General features: G+C 34.0%; 1 non-coding gene across 1 annotated transcript; it reads right to left on the reverse strand.

The window, feature by feature from the left end:
* Positions 1-14505: 14505 nt before the first annotated feature.
* LOC139851101 (small nucleolar RNA R71) lies at positions 14506-14612 on the reverse strand. Its single transcript, XR_011760462.1, has one exon. It is a non-coding gene; the product is annotated as a small nucleolar RNA R71 (small nucleolar RNA).
* Positions 14613-16349: the final 1737 nt, after the last annotated feature.

The following is a 16349-nucleotide window of genomic DNA, read 5'->3' on the forward strand; positions in this document are numbered from 1 at the left end:
AATCAAGCCACATGTAATCAGGAAACTCTCATGACTCAGACTTACCGCAGATTCATTTTCGACTTTTTCTCGTGATGCTCGTTCTTTACCCTCGATAACTCATTAAGGTAGAAATCTAAACCTCTACGTGCCCGAATCTTGAACGTGATTATTCACACCAACCTTGCTAGCTTAATTCGTATAGCACCAGGTGGAACTCAAATATGGAAATATTTCTACTTGAACGCCGAAAGGCATACTCTCTCGACTCAAAATCAACGTAACTAAAATTCGTTGTTTTGCACGAAGGATTCAAATACTAAATTGTGGATCCGATCAATATTCTCGTCATCACGTACCACACTACATACCTCTGTTATTTCACCGTTACCGTCTGATATTACTGGAAATTAAGATAACACACAATCCAACGATACTCCACTCTTCTTTGACTTAACGCCCTTGTGTTTCTGATAATCGGCCAACTACTATTCAACCCTGAACTATACAACCACGTGTACTATCTCGTTTCTTTTTCAAACCTCAACTTTTGACAACTAGATGCACGATATGGCAACCTCGAGATGTAAACTCACTCTACTCTAAGTTCTCATTTCACTCCTATCTTTATCGCTCGCACTTCCGTATAAGGAAACTTTTGTAACATTTCTCAATGGATAGAGAAACTCTTCATATTACATTAGTATTCGCCACGAGGGTGAATAGTCCTAACGAACATTTTTGAGCCCTAACTAACTTGTTCAAACATATCTTAAGGAATTCTTTTTCTAATATGGTGTACCATTGCCAATGCCAATTACCTCGGATCAAAATACTCGTATCGCTTCTAGTTTTGCAAGAAACCTTGGGAACCCGCTTAGACATGAGTACCGCGTATCTCTCACAAACCGACGAACCGAGCAAACGAACGATTTACATCCTGGAAAGGCATGTCACAAACTCGTATTGTCACCTTTAGTAGATCACTCTTACAACAGTAGTTACCACTCGTGTCTTCACACGCACTTTCCGAAACCCTATATGACCGCTAATGTCATACCCCTATTCATTTAACCAAAGCATCAACCACCGAAATCTGAACTCCATCAAGAAACAACAATTGAGATCGTTCAAGTCCGAGAAGGGCTCGAGACAACCCATTGTCGCCAGAAGAGTTATACCAAACTTAGATGAAAACCTCACCAAACCCCGTGTGTAACCGCGTAATATTGAGAAACCGCACCTTGGAAGGGTGTGATCCATTTTGAGAAATCAAGAAAGGCTATATCCGCGATATTGAACCTTTTGAAACCTTGGGGCGCATTGGAACCGCTTCCTACCGTTTAGAACTTCCGACTCAATTAAGTTTCCGTTTACCCTACATTTTTCGTGTAACAAACTTAGAAACGTGTCCTGCGGAACAGGAACGTGCAATCCTGCTAGATACATCAACTATCGATGACAAACTACTCTTTATAAGAAAACCAGTTGAAACCGGGTGTAGAATCCCGACGATCCGAAATCGTGAAAATGTCCAAGGACGTATCCTCCCTTACTTATAGCATTGTCAACAAAAGGTCTCGAGCAAGAGACATCGACTATTACTTCCAACTAAATTTCGGAACGAAATTTCTTTTAAGGTGTAGGTAATGTAACATCCCGCCTTTTTCCGTTAAATTTATTTTTAACACCGTCTTTTTTTTTTATAATACCTTTCGTTATTTAAATTCGTAGTTTTCGTTGACTAACGTTCATAATAATTCTGTCATTTAATTATAACATCTCTCGTTAACTTGCGTTTTAAAAATATTCGATCGGTTAAATCCCGCACCCGCTTCTAAACTCGAGGGACTAAAATTGACACGGGGCAAACTAGTTGACTAGGTCAACTAGTCCACCCCAATCACCACCATTCAATCACCTCCATCTCTCTCTCTTTCTCTCTAGCAAGAACACACACACAAACACCCAATTCAATCATTCATCATCTAAATTCGATCTAGGAGGCTTACAACAAAACAAATTACATATTTGGAATCCTCTCTTCATCCTCTACAATTTGATACCAACTTCATCTCGTTTGGGTAACATTTCTAAAACTCTAGATTTCTCTAAATTCGTGTTTTCGACTTGAAATTGTGTTAGTTAGTGTCTATGGCTCGTGTCTAGCATGAATATATGATTTACTTGCTCGATTTGTTGTTTTGAGTAACTAGTTTGAACATTTGAAATGGGTTTGCTTAATCTTGCATTTTGGAAGATTAAATGTCGTTTGATTGTTAAAGTTCATGTTTTAATTGTGTTACTAGTATCACTAGCTTCGTTTTGTTGTATAGGTTGATTAAGGAAACTCCAAGAACATGATTAGTGATTTTGTGATTCTTGATTAGGGTTTGATAGCTCTTAAGATGAACTTTTGATGCTTGAATGCCATGAAATGTTAATTGTTAGTGTTTAGTAGTAATGTATGCTTCATTACCTTCAAAACGGCATATCATATGTGTGAATTGGATTCCCGAAACTTAAAATGCATTTGATGAACTTGAAACTTTGAAAATGGATTCTTAATGATCACTTGACGGAAAATCGGTTATTGAAATTGATGTTTTTGTTTGATGAAACGTGTTTAGTTGTTTTCCTTGTCAAATTACCTTTCCAACGATATATAGTATGCATTTTGGATGTTTTCGGTTCATAAAATATGTTAATTTGAGTTTTAGTTCGTGACTTGGACCATTTTTCTGCAAACTGCATGTTTCCCAGGTATTGCGCGCCGCGCATATACCCGCGCGCCGCGCAGAATTAGAAATCCCAGATGTTTGCCTTCGTGGTTAAGTTCTGACCAGGATTTACACTTGGGTGCGCGCCGCGCAACCCATAGCGCGCCGCGCATATGCCCAGCTCATTTTTGTTTTTATTTTTCCTTTCACAAAATGTTTCCCGCTTAACCGTAACTCCGATTAACATGAAACTTGGCCATTCTGCTCATAAATGATTTCTCATCATGGAAAAATTGTCGGATACCCGACCCGACCCCGTTGACTTTGACTTTGACCAAGTTTGACTTTTAGTCAAACTTAACCAAACAATTATACGATCGTTCTAACATGCTTAGTTACTTGTATCGTGCATGAAACTTGACTAATTGATTCACATGCTACATAATCGAGTCGTAACGAGCCATAGGACTAATTGAACATCTTTGACCTTTCGTGACTATCGATATTGATACAACCTAATTGTTTAGGTCAAGACTAGCATTGTTCTTTGCACACGTTACTTGTCGAAGTACTTTTTGTTCGTGCATACAAGGTGAGATCATAGTCCCACTTTTTTTAATCACTTTTATTCTTTACATCGTGGGCTGAGAAACACATACATTTCATACTTATTTACTTTTCATGCTTTTACATTGTGAACAAATACGAATACAAAGATGCATACGAGTTTGAACAAAAGTCCTCAATCCAATTATCATTAGTTCCACTTGCAGGGTGTAAGTGTAAGCGTGTAATTATGTTGTGTGGCCATACGGGTTTAACAAACCCTCATTCAGACGGTTCGCTACCGTTAGTGAATGGAATATAATTTCAACAATGTATAGTGTAGGTTCTAACACTAAATTCAAAATTCAGAGGGAAGATTCGGTTAAGCCTTGATAATTGGGTGCTCGTGATACAAATACTATTTTGGAATGTGAACGATTTTGGTTAAGCAATTCATAAAGAACCTTGTGGTTCAATACAATTTACTTACTAAACCTATGATTTCACCAACGTTTTCGTTGACAGATTCTTCTATGTTTTTCTCAGGTTTTGAATGCTTAAGTGATACATGCTTCCGCACTCTTGTGATACTTGCTTGGATGTCGAGTATACATGCATATTTGGAGCATCTTTTTGACTACTTTTAAATTGTGTCGCATAGGTTTCAATTGTACGTTTAACATTGTAATGTAACTAGCCGTCGAACTTCTTTTGTAAACTTGAAACACCCTTTTACATTGAAATGAATGCGACATATTTTGGTCAAACGTTGTCTTAAAGACTTATGACCATGTAATGGGACCTACGTAGTCGACGCCGTCACTTGACGATTTGTCGGGGTCGCTACAAAATCAGTCAAAACCGTCTGACATAACGTGTTGGTTCATTTAGAAATGTGTAAACATCTTTATGTGATATTTGAAATTTAAATGAGGCTAAAATGGTGAAGTTACTATTTTTAAAGGAAAGATTTTACAATAATAATTTGACTAAAATGATAAACAAGTAAAGTGTATTTTGTATCCGGTATAAATAAATAAATATAAAGATAAGTGAAATAATAAATCCAAACGATATTCCAGTATATGTACATGATCATGTAGATATGTGAGTAAAGAAAGAGGCAACTAACGTGGTCGCGGGCCTACTTTCATTTACTCTTCTACCATAGTCCATCCTCACATTACAGCCGGGTCCCCCCTTCACGTTGAGTGTACACTACACTACTTTTTGTGTGTGTTTTCAAATCAGGAACTATATCCACCGAAGACATTATAAATTTTGTAGGGATGGCAACGGCGGAAATAAGAAACCCGTGACTCACATGTATACGTATTTACAATGGTTGTGTAGTTTCAAAAAAACTTACTCGCAAGTACAAGACGGTAAAAAATTTTATCCGTTACCAGTCGTGGACGCGCTACGGATATATGATACCCTTTTTTGGGTAAATCCGACCCGCAAAACTGTTATACCCGTTTGAGCAACCTACAGGTATGCCTGTTAATCCGAATACATAAATTTAATAATAAATAAATATACTTATACTTTCGATATAATATAAGAAGTATTCGTGAGTTTACCCGTTGGTATACCCGTTAACCAGCATACATATATTCACTAATATATAAATATGCTTATATATTCAACGTAAATCGATAATTTTTTGGGAGTTTACCCACGGATCATGAATATCCGTGGACATGGATCAATTAATACGCATATATTGTAAACTCACGGGCAAACCCGCAACCTACGGTATTAACGGGTCAGGAGTACGGGTGAAAATTTTTACCTGTGACCCAATAGGTAAAAAATAATCTTGGCGGACGAGTCGCGAGTATAAGAATCTGTGTCGGTCGCTTGCGGGTGCCATCATTACGTCCCGTAGATCGCATAAAAAATCTATAATTATAAATATTTATTTTCAATAAACCGTTTACCATCAAGAGTAAATACTTCCAGCCGAAAAATGGAGCGAGTTTCATCAAGAAAAGATGGGTGTATCCGGATGAATGAAGGAAAAAAATGATATGGTAACCAGAAGGAAAGTTGTGTTACTAAACATAGAAGATATTTGGATTGTCATGCTTAAACGATCGAATAGTACTACTTGAAGATATTAAAACAGTACCAACGTATAACACATAAGCTCTTTAATTTAGACATCCTATGTCGTGTCCTCGTGATTGTGTGTCTTCTTTAGTTTCGTGCCTTTGTGTGTACGTGCGTCTTTTTTTGGCAGTTATGTGTTGGTTCGTGTAATTGTCTAGCTCCTTGCTAGTCTTTTTTCGTGTACTGTATTATTCTTAATAATAAAATCTGCCTTGCCTTTCAAAAAAAAAAAAAAAAAAAAAAAAAAAAATATAAGCCCCAATATATCTTTGCGTGACTTCTTTAACTCTTTGGGGCCCGTCTATCAGTCAACATGTTAATATTATTTTTGTTCGTGCTCGTGACCCGCAGATACCAACAACCTGAAGGCAACACGCGGGTTTAAAAAAATACATATTTACAAGTTTGTTTTCATGGATACCCACAATTTTCAAGTAAACCCGCGAATAGTTATGGATTTACACTAAATATGAATATGTAATCAAATATATCTATCCGGTTTAACATGTATATCCACCGTTTTTCAAACAGGAATTACAGAGTTACGAGTTTGAGCTTACCTGTTGCGGGTATCGTATATCCATGACCCGTATGACCCACCCACGACACGTTAACGTGAACAAAATTTTACCCGACTCGTACCTCGGTTGTTTTTACCCGACTCATAGTTTCGAGTGTTTTTTCACCCATTATCATCTTTATTTCAATCTATATTATTTACAAATATATTTTAAAGTTTGTAGTTACTCTCGTTTATTTGAAAATTAAAAATTTAATTTGAAAAAATCTACTAGGTCGTCTCATTAGTTTTTAAGTATTTGTTTGAGATATAAAATGCGTCATTATAAACATTGAATTATTTGATACACATAAAATGATACTACGTAATACTATTAAAACTTTTTTATCATTACAACTAGCAAAACAACTTATCATTATTTCCGAGATTTATCAATCAAAAAGACTTATGAATTTAAACTAAATTAGTAAAAAGAATCTTTTAGGTGTACGTTCTTTTTACCTACTTGAAACGACAATAAAACAAATATATCTAAATGGTTTTTGGAATTTTTAGCCGTTTGATCTTGTAATTTAGATCATAACAAGTTTGATTAACAAGATCTAACAATTTAATTATTAAGTTAGTAAATAAGAGAGTAGCAATTTTAGAGAATATGGTGATGGAAAATCGTGTGTACTTTTAAATCAGATTAACTCAGCGGATAGTTAAAATAATAGTCAATTATTATTTTATAAACTATTTACAAAATTAAATATTCATATATTTAAATTTAATAAAACATGCACATGATTAACGATCTCAAAGATCCAGTTACACCACTAATAATTGTCAAAATATGTAATTCACGAAGTGAGTAAACGATATACCTTTCTTGAAGAAATTGATTGAAGGAGAGAAACATACGATCAAAAATATGACCGTCTCTTAGGATAGTCCACACTACACTTCAAACGACCGTCAATGGATGCTAGTCCAAACTCAAGTAACAAATTAATCAACCCTTGATTAATTGTGTGAAACAATTAAAAAGTAATACTCCTCATACGATTTCACTTTGCATTTTCTTTTACTTTTTGTTATGCTCTCAAAGCTAGTTTTGAGATGGATATAAGATGTGCGTACGTATGAAACTCTCTCCAACTCTTTGTTGTATGTGTGTTTTTATCATTGTGATCATTAAATAAATATATAGAAAAAGGTTTGTAATAATAGAGTTGAGTTATAGTGGTTGAGTTTCACATATCACGGGAGTTCAAAACAAAATAGCTTTCATTAGTCAATAAAATTTTTAAAAAGTCGTATTTCTCAAATACTTTAGGGGTATGTTATGTAACTTATAATTAATAATTTCTATCATGTCGCTTTCATGTGAATAGTAAATTAATTAATTTCGTTTCATTTACTATTCATATAAATAGCAAATGAATTAATTTCGATTTACTATTTTGTTACTTGAGTAATATATATACATAATATATATATTTTATTTGACGTCTCGGTGTATATGTGTGTGACCCCGAAGGCTCAAATGAAGTTGGCCATATAGTTATATGTTGTACCTTGCACATTAATCCTACAGACTCCCACTTGTGCACGACACAACACTAAGTAACTATACAAACAATGGTAAGCGTCTAGCAACACGTCATTGTCCCCAAATTCATGTGAGGGTAGTTTCTCGAAACTGTTTATGGTAAGTTTTAAATGTCATTCGTCCTTTTGTTTCAGATACTTTAGTTAAACTTGAGATATGGATCATCGGTCATTCTCATTTGTTTAACAATTTTGTTTCTCGATCTTAGAACTGAATTAGATCACCAAATTAATTAAGTATCATCTTAATTATATCTGGGTGCGGCCACACAAATATCTTATTCATTCATCGAGGAGCTCAAAAAGTATCTAACTCCAAACATTTTAGAGGAACAAATCCTATATTGCATACACGTGTCTATCACGAGCTTTAAATTATACCCAATAATGGCCTTTATAACAGCCTTATTCAGGACAGTGTTTAACCATATCAAAGTACAATGCTACACTCATCAAGACTGGCGTGCATCTCAAGTCTAAGGACACAAAGACATAATCATTAAAAGATTCACTACTTACTACGATCCATGTAGTGACATCTCATGGTTGGGTCATTCCAATATTCATCATCAATGAATACATATGAATTTTGGTCTCAGCAAGTTAACTATTCATCATCAATGAATATAACCAAAATTTCACATTAATCTTAATTCATGTTATTCCCATAACATGACCGATTATGGAGATTTTGAATAATCAATTATTATTCATGGATTAAACATGCTAATATACAAAACAGTGATATAAATGAAAACGATCATACCAACTATATATCAATTCATTAATATAAAACTGTTTAATGTTCCAAAAATATTCAAATACTAAATTACAAATGAAAAAGATCAGCATCATAACGAAGTCAAGTATTACTAGAATGATCATCATGCTTGTTGTGCATCATGGGCTTCATGAACGGGTCAGCCACATTATCATTTGTATGAACCTTTAAGAATACTAATATCATTCCTCTCAATGACTTAATGAATGTAGTCAAACTTTTGAAGAATTTGCCAGATACTTTTATGTACATGTGATTCTTTCAAAAGTATATTAACACTCGAACTATCACAGTACATATTATAGAAGATTAAATGTTGTGTACTACTCTGAGTATAACAACAAACTTCCTTATCCAGACAGCTTTCTGAGCAGCTTCTCAGTCAACAATGTATTCTGCTTTTGTTGTAGATTGTTCAATAGTGCTCTGCCTAGAGCTCTTCCAATCAACTGTCTTGCCAATCATGATAAAGAAACAACGTGACTGGATCGAGAATTATCTTGATCAGTTTGGAAACTAGAATCAGTATAAAACTTAATACTTAACTCTTCTTCCAAACCACCGTAAATCAAAAACATATCATTAGTACTCTGCAAATACTAAAGAATATTCTTAACAACAATCCAATGTACTTCACTTGGATTATGTTGACAATGACTCGTCAAACTCAAAACTAACGAAACATCGAGTATAGTACATATCATGGCATACATAATGGATCATATAGCCGAAGCATATGTGATACATTTCATTTGTCTCATCTCATCTTCTGTGATAGGACTTTTGAGACTTTTTCAAGGTTATGCCCTTTTGCATTGGCAAAGCTCCATGCCTGGAGTTTCGCATGCTAAATATCTGCAAGATAATGTATATACTTTGATTCAAACTAATAAGCCAATTGGATCCATTGTATAGATCCTCATTCCAATAATATAAGTAGCTTCATCAAGATCCTTTATGGAAATACATTTTTCAAGCCAAGACTTGACATCTTGCAAGTTGGAATGTTATTTCTAATAAGTAATATGTCATCAACATATAAGATCAAGAAGACTACTTTGCTCCCACTAGCTCTAATGTAAACTCAGGGCTTATCTTGGTTTTGAGAAAAATTAAACACTTTGATTTTCTCATTAAACTTAAGATTCTAGCTCCTGGATGCTTGCTTTAATCCATAAATGGATTTTAGAAGCTTGCATACTTTATTAGGATGCTTAGGATTCATAAACCCTTCCGGCTGAACCATATATACGCCCTTGCTTAGGTCGCCATTTAGGAAAGCGGTTTTGACATCCATTAGCCATATTTTATTATCATAAAAGGTAACCATGGCAATAAGTATCCTAATTGTTTTAAGGCTCGCGACTGGTGAAAAACTTTCATCATAACCTTTTGTCACCAATCGAGCTTTAAAAGTGTTTACAATACCGTCCATATCAGTCTTCCTTTGAAGAACCATTTTTACCTCATTGTCTTACAATTGGGTAGAAGATCAATCAAGTCTTATACATGATTATCCTTCATGGACTGCATATATGTATTCATAGAATCTAGTCATTTTCAGATTCAGGATCTGATATGGCCTCACGCAGCTATAGGGCTCATCATAATCCCTTATTTGAGGTTTATCTGAATTAATCAAATAATTAAACCTCATAAGCCGATGAGTTCTACTAGATCTATAAAGTGCAGGTGTAACACATTCTGGCTCACCAACAGTGCGCTCAGTTCAACGTGTGGATTGCTAGTGCTTACTGAAGGTATGTTACTTTAAAGTACTTGAATTTCTTCAAGATCTACTTTACTCCCACTGACTTCTTGTAAGAGAAGATCTCTTTCCAGGAATTCAGCAGACCGAGCAGAAAACACGTTGTCTTCAGCTTGGTAGTAAAAGTAGTAACCCATTGTTTCCTTTATGTATCGTATAAAGTAACATTTGATAGTTCTGGGTTCTAATTTATTTGAAGTGTCATGCTTCACGTACGCTTTACAACCCCAGACTTTCAGATAAGACAACTTGGGATTCTTCCCATTCCATAACTCATATGGTGTCTTTTCTACCTTCATAGTTGGAATCACATTGAGTATGCCTGCAGCAGACTTTCATGCATATCCCTAAAAGACGGTAGTAGAGAAATCGGACTCATCATAAATCAAACTATATCAAGTAAAGTTCGATTCCTCTTACTCAGACACACCATTGTGTTGTGGTGTGTAAGGTAGAGTGAACTATGAGACAATCCCACAATTCTTTAGGTGGTCCAAAAAACTCTTGACTCGTAAACTTACTTACTCTATCGAAGCGAAGTGCTTTAATTGCCTTTCCAAGCTGATTATCTACCTCATTTTGGAATACTTTTGAATGTTAAAATAGCTTTATGTTTATGTTTCAGCAAGTGAATATAATAATAGCTACTGTACTCATCAGTAAATGTAATGAAGTAAAATTAACTAAATCTATACATTATTCTTAAAGGGCTACTGATAGTGCTCCAAATGAACATATATTTAGGCACAATATCCTTCCAATATGTAAAGCTTTTAGTTGCAATTGTTCTATTTTTATGTAATATTCGTTTAAATAAATAAGTGCGAAGACAAAAGAAGAAAATGACGATTTGAAGACGCAAATGACCAAAAAGCTAAAAAGTACAAAGTACAATCCAAGTGGTTCGAATTATTGATGAGAAACGTCTAAAAATTACAAGAGTACGAGCCGCGGAACGCAAAGTACAAAATATCTCAGCATCTGAAAGGACGTTCGAAAATCCGAAACCGAGACATAAATCGAGAAGAAACGTACGAGTCAACGGAGCTAAAATTACGAGTCAACTATGCACAAGAATATAATATAACATATATATAATTATATAAAATTATATATATTATATTATATAATAAATAAATCAAGAGCCGCCCACATTTTTGGCAAGTATATGAGCTGGATCAGGAGGCCATGCGATCGCATGGCCAGAAGGCACAAAAGCCATGCAATCGCATGGGATGCTGTAGCTCGCCAAGTCTATAAATTGAGCAATTTTCGGACGAGTTATGTACACCTTTTCTTCTTTCTTTCTCTTTACATGTAATATATATATTTATAATTATAATTTTAATTTTAATTTACATTAATAATAATAAGGTTATTGTAAGAATGTTTTACGGGTTTAAGTCGAAATTCCGTCCGTGCAACGCTACGCGATTAATCACCACTGTAAGCTATGTTCTTCCTTTTTAATTTAATGTCTCGTAACTAAGTTATTATTATGCTTATTTGAGCCAAAGTAATCGTGATGTTAGACTAAATATTAAGACGGGGTTATTAGATTTTGTACCATAATTAAGATTTGGACAAAAGACCGACACTTGTGAACATTGAACTATTGACTATTAATAGGTAGGGGTATTGTCTAATTGAACGATAACTCATTGGAACATGTCGAACCTATCTTTAAATTAGTTAAACTAATAATTATTAAATTGATTACGAATGTCCTATTTAGGACGTTTATACGACATCGTTTACAATCATTTAATTAATTATTCGGGTTGGGTAATTGATTATTCATTCTGATCAAGTGGGTAAATTAATATTCATGGACTAATTATAACAGGTGTGGATTACATGCAAGGATAATTGGTGTAATTGTTAACAAAGTAATAAAATCTTGGATTACACGCAGTCGATAACCTGGTGTAATCATTAAACAAAGTATTAAAACCTTGTTACAGTTCGAATCCCTAATTAGTTGGAATATTTGACTTCGGGAATAAGGTTAATTTGACGAGCATTTTATAATTATGACCGATGGACTATTATGGACAAAAACCAAATAGGTATCAAATAATCCAGGACAAAGCCAGGGTAATAAATTAAAATCAAAACGTCAAATATCATGATTACAGAAGTTTAAATAAGCATAATACTTTTATTTCATATTTCATCGTACCTTTATTTACTGTCATTTTAATTACTGCAATTTACTTTATCGCAATTTAAATTCTGTCATTTATATTATCGTCATTTATCTTTACGCTTTAATTAAAATCGACAAACCGGTCATTAAACGGTAAAAACCCCCTTTTATAATAATATTACTATATATAATTATATATAAATATAGTTGTTAAAAATATAGCGTTAAACTCAGCAGATCCCTGTGGAACGAACCGGACTTACTAAAAACTACACTACTCTACGATTAGGTACACTGCCTATAAGTGTTGTAGCAAGGTTTAAGTATATCCCATCTATATAAATAAATAAAACTTGTGTAAATTGTATCGTATTTCGTAATAAAAATAATAGTATTTCGTATACACCTCGAACAACATCAAGTTTTTGGCGATGCTGCCGGGGACTCGGCGAAACGCTATATTTTTTTAAAAAAACATAGTTATAAAATATATATATATATATATATATATATATATATATATATATATATATATATATATATATATATATAAGAGTTTGTTTAAAATATATAAAATTAAAAAGTATTTTTATTTTTATTTTTAGATTTTTAAAATATAATTTTTTTATATTATATAAATATTTCATATAAATCAAAAAAACAAATAATTGAAATTAAAGATTGGGCCGAACCAGTCGAAGCCCAAAACTGATCTGCAATCCAGGCCCATGCGATCGCATGAGCCGGATGCCTAAATTCCATGCGGTCGCATGGTGTAGGCTGACAGGACTAACCTGGTACGCATTAATTAAGGTTTAGGGTTTTTATTAATTAATATTATTATTTAACCTAATTAGGTTTTTTTATATTTAATTTGTATTTAGTAATTAGTTTTAATTTATATTTTGTAATATTAATATTAAGTATTATTATTAATTATATAAATTAATATTTTTATAAACTAATAATATAAAAATAATATTTTTATATAAAATTTTATTTTTATCTTTTTATAATATATCTTTTTATAATTTGTATCATTTAGTTCGTTATATAGTTTTAAGCATAGTTTTTGCCGTAGAATTTTTATATTTCTATATTTTTAGGCTTTATCGTAAAATCCCTTAAGTATTTTTTCTTTAGACTAAGATTTAGGTGCTTTAGAATTTTACGACGTCGCTTATCGCTTAAATATTTAATAGATTTTAGTGCCTTTTTAAGTTATTGCCGTTTTGGATATAGAATTCCTTTTAAGCTTTAATACTTTTAGACGCAAGTCTTAAGATTTAGTTTTTAGAATTTTAAGTTTTGACGTTTTTCTTCCTTATTTTTATTTTTCAATTTTTATTTTTTGACGTTTTTCGACGCTCTTTTTCTTTCTCATTTCTACGCTCTAGTTTTTAGGACATAGAATTTTCTTTATTTTCTTTAAATTTCGAGAAAAATTATTTTAAGCGGTTAAATTGATAGACATCCAAAATTTTCTGGTTCGTAGTAATATTTGGATTTGTTAGTGGCGAGTTGTGGGCTTCCGATTTAAAGGGTCCTGGCTACATGCTGCATCTTTTGGCTATTCGAAACGTGGGCAAAATCAGAAAAGTCTATTAATTTGATAACTTATATAATTTTTATATTTATAACTAATAGGATATTCAATGAATGCACCGAGCAAAACGTTCACCACCTTTCATACATTCACCACATGTAACTCGATCAAGACATCTAGCCAATATTGTCGCCGTTGATTTTTCTTTAGAATCACCATTAAATCAAACAAGTACTCCAATTCAAATTTTCGATAATCCATCTTTTGGACCCGATTTCATAATTAAGAACCCGGAGAATATTCAAGGACAATTCCAAGATCCTGAACCACTAATCATTCCTCCTAAACTACAAACCGTTAAATCAGAATCCTCTAGTAATTCAGATTCAACAAATTCAATTATGAAAGTAACAGAACCTCTAAGTATGGAAGACCGAATGAGAGCCACAGGCACGGGCCAAGGTCACACCATTATTAAGCCAGATATTAATGCGCCAGATTATGAAATCAAAGGACAAATCCTACACATGGTAACTAATCAATGCCAACATAGTGGTACGCTAAAAGAAGATCCAAACGAACATCTTCGAACCTTTAATAGGATCTGTACTCTATTTAAAATCAGAGAAGTTGAGGATGAACAGATCTATCTCATGTTGTTTCCCTGAACTTTAAAGGGGGAAGCCAAAGATTGGTTAGAATCGTTACCTGAAGGGGCAATTGATACATGGGATGTCTTAGTTGAAAAATTTCTTAAACAATTCTTTCCAGCATCTAAAGCCGTGAGACTTCAAGGAGAAATTGTTACGTTCACGCAAAAGCCAAATGAAACATTATATGAGGCATGGACAAGATTCGGAAAGTTGTTGAGAGGATGTCCTCAACATGGTTTAGACACTTATCAAATAGTACAAATATTCTACCAAGGATGCGACATTACTACACGAAAAGACATCGACATAGCAGCTGGTGGTTCTATTATGAAGAAAACCGCAACTGAAGTTATAAAATTATTGATAACGCTGCTTCCCACTCACATGAGTGGCATCAAGAAAAAGATATCATTAGATCATCTAAAGCGGCTAGAGCCGATTCTAGCCATGACTTTAATTCCGTTTCCGCAAAAATAGATGCTTTCGAGAGAGGAATGGAAAAGATGAATAAAAATATTCACGCAATATGAATCAGTTGTGAGCAATGCGGTGGACCACACTTAACGAAAGATTGTCACATTGAACAAACGATGGAACAACGTGAGAATGTTTCATACATCAACCAAAGGCCGGGAAATAATTATCAGAATAATTATCAACCGCCAAGGCCAAACTTTAATCGAAATCAAAACATTCTTTACAATCCAAATGGATCCAACAATAACTCATACAATCAACTAGGTCTGAATAACCAACCAACTCAAAACAACACTTTCAATCAATAAAGACCTGGCTTGTATAAACCACCACAACAAACCGAAGAGAAAAAGTCAAATCTGGAAGAAATGATGGCAAAGCTAATGGAATCTCAAACACAATTTATTACATCTCAAACCCAAACGAATGAGAGGTTTGATCAGTCATTAAGAACTCAACAAGCTTCCATTTTGAATCTAGAAAAACACGTAGGTACTCTTGCTAGCTTGATGAGTAAGAGGGAACAAGGAAAGCTACCGAGTGATACTGAAGTAAATCCTCGGAATGAGAATGTTAATATGGTATCAACGAATTCTGAAAAACTAGCATCAGAAGATGGGAAGGTTTTCGATGTGAGTAACAATGAAGAAGTTACAATACCACCACCACCCGAGTATGTAAAGCCAGTGGTGGCACCATACAGACCACCCATCCCGTTTCTAAGAAAAGGAGTTGAGTATGAGCAAGTAATAGGTAATAAAGTTTGTGATATCTCTGGAAAGAAGAAGAAGAATAAGAAAGTGCAAGAAACAAAAACTGTAAAGATAAACCCGGTGAAGACAGTTCCACCAAAACCTCCACCCAGGGTGGGTGATCCGGGTGAATTTATTGTTTCTTGTCTACTTAGTGATTGTGTCATGTATGATGTACTAGCAGATTTAGGTGCAAGTGTGAGTGTTATGCCTCTTTCATTATATAAGAGACTAGGAGCAGGTGAGTTAAGTCCAACAGAGATGAGTGTTCGACTCTTTGATCAAACTATTAGGCACCCAGTTGGAATTGCTGACAACCTACCCGTTCAAGTGGGTAATTTAACCTTTCTAGTCGAATTTATTATCATTGACATAGAAGAGGACCCAAACATTCCTCTAATTTTAGGTCGATCATTCTTAGCGTCCACCGGGGTGTTATTTGATGTAAGAGATGGTAGAATGACACTTAGTAATGATGAAAAATCGATCACCTTTGTGAGTCGAAAACCTAAATCTCCACCAACCAAAACCGTTGAACCAACAAAAACGATTAGTAAGAACCATGTTGTTTTACCAACTCCAACTGTAGTGCTTAACAATAATAAAATGCCTAAGTGTGGGGAAAATGAAGTAACACCTAATGATGACCTGATAACAAAGAACCCCGTTGTTGATACGAAATTAAACGACCCCGTTATTAATAGTTCAATAAAGAAACTTATTAAACGGATTCGCGATGCTAGAACC

This window comes from Rutidosis leptorrhynchoides, chromosome 5, assembly GCF_046630445.1.
Source record: "Rutidosis leptorrhynchoides isolate AG116_Rl617_1_P2 chromosome 5, CSIRO_AGI_Rlap_v1, whole genome shotgun sequence".
NCBI classification, from domain to species: domain Eukaryota; kingdom Viridiplantae; phylum Streptophyta; class Magnoliopsida; order Asterales; family Asteraceae; genus Rutidosis; species Rutidosis leptorrhynchoides.